The sequence below is a fragment of the Chinchilla lanigera genome, unplaced genomic scaffold (genome assembly GCF_000276665.1).
Source record: "Chinchilla lanigera isolate Chin_1 unplaced genomic scaffold, ChiLan1.0 scaffold00269, whole genome shotgun sequence".
NCBI classification, from domain to species: domain Eukaryota; kingdom Metazoa; phylum Chordata; class Mammalia; order Rodentia; family Chinchillidae; genus Chinchilla; species Chinchilla lanigera.
In genome coordinates this window covers 48,805-50,380 of record NW_004955670.1, presented here as the reverse complement: position 1 = coordinate 50,380, position 1,576 = coordinate 48,805, and positions in this window count along the sequence as shown.

Here is a 1,576-nt window from a genome sequence, read left to right as displayed (position 1 = left end):
ACCCTTCATTTTATCCAGTCGTCCGTTCATTGTCTTGCTTGACGTTCATTGTCGTACATTCCTTTATCACGTGCCCTGTTTTATGGCATGCGAAACACTTAACATTCTTTTGAGTACAAGGGCTGTTTTCCTTTACAGCAGCTACAAGCAGTCCTGCTGTGAAGGTTTCTGATCCTATATCCCAACCAGCTGTTACACACTCATCCAAAGTAACATCCTGAGATTTCAAAGGCCTGAAGACTTTTATGCATTCTGAATTGGCATTATCATAAAATAACCTCTTCAATAATAGTTCTCTCAAGGCAGGTTGCGACATTGTTTTCTGAGGTATTTCTCTTAGTCTAGCTATAAATTCCACATAGGGCTCATTAGCACCTTGAATAATCTGAGTCACGAGGGATCAGTTTGGCCAGGAGAAGCAATCTTTTCCCATGCTTGAACACTACACATTTTAGTTTGAATAATTACATCATCATTATATTCTGTTTGTTGATCAATCCCAAACCAATTGCCAGAGCCCATGAGCTGGTCCACAGAAATGGCAACTGGCAGGTTAGCATGGGCATTACAAGGGGCCATTAACTCTGCTTCATCTCTCCACCATGTTCTAGACTGGAGGAATTCAGCAGGACTGAGAACTGTATGTCCAATCCTCTCCCAATCCCACGGAATTAAACGGTCGGACTGAGCCAGTCCCGAAATCAACCCATAAGTATAAGAAGAATTCACTCCATATGAAACACAAGACTGCTTCAACTCTTTTATAGTTTTAAAGGATAATGGAGCATGATTATAGTGAACATACTCTTGGGGTTTTCCTGATCTCCTGGTAGTTGAGTAACTGTAACTGGGTACATAGCAAAAGCCTTACAAGCATCCAAATCTCCTTCCTGTCTGGCTTCAGCAAAAGCCTTCATAACTGTAGTCATACGTAATGGTCTTAGAATAGTTAACTGAGGTGGGTCTCTAAAAGGGTTAAACTCCTCACACGTTGGGGCTGAGGCCTGCATCACATGTGCTTGAGAGGCCAATAATCATATATGGGGGCTGAGGGTTGTGCCGGATATGTCTGAGACACCAAAGAAGAGGCAGAGGAAAATCCAATTTTCCCCTCTTACAGTCAGTTTTGGATCCAAAAGATGCATACCTTCCTTCCTCCTCTGCAATTGGTCCCTGATCCTGAAATGATAGAGTTTCCTCATACCCCATGTCATGTAAAATCTCTTGTTTTGTTTCAGATTTTTTCGCGAAACAGAAAATTTCCCATAACCCTGAGGAAGAATCCCAGAGACCGGGCTTACTTGCCCATCGATTCTCCTCCTATGGGTCGAGCTCTGACTTAATTTCTTTACCCTAGTCTCGAAGACTTACTTTCATACTCACGTACCTGTGCGAGGTGCCAATATGTTGATATTAACTGTAGTGACAGGTCTCAAGAATGAGGTGCCTGGGGATGAAAAAAGGAAAGTAGAAGAGACAAGAAAAACAAGAGAGCTAAAAGTCTGGAATCAGGGGGCTTACAGTCTCTTGGACTGCACCCCCATCATCTCAGTCGCCTTTTATTAGAACCAAGCAA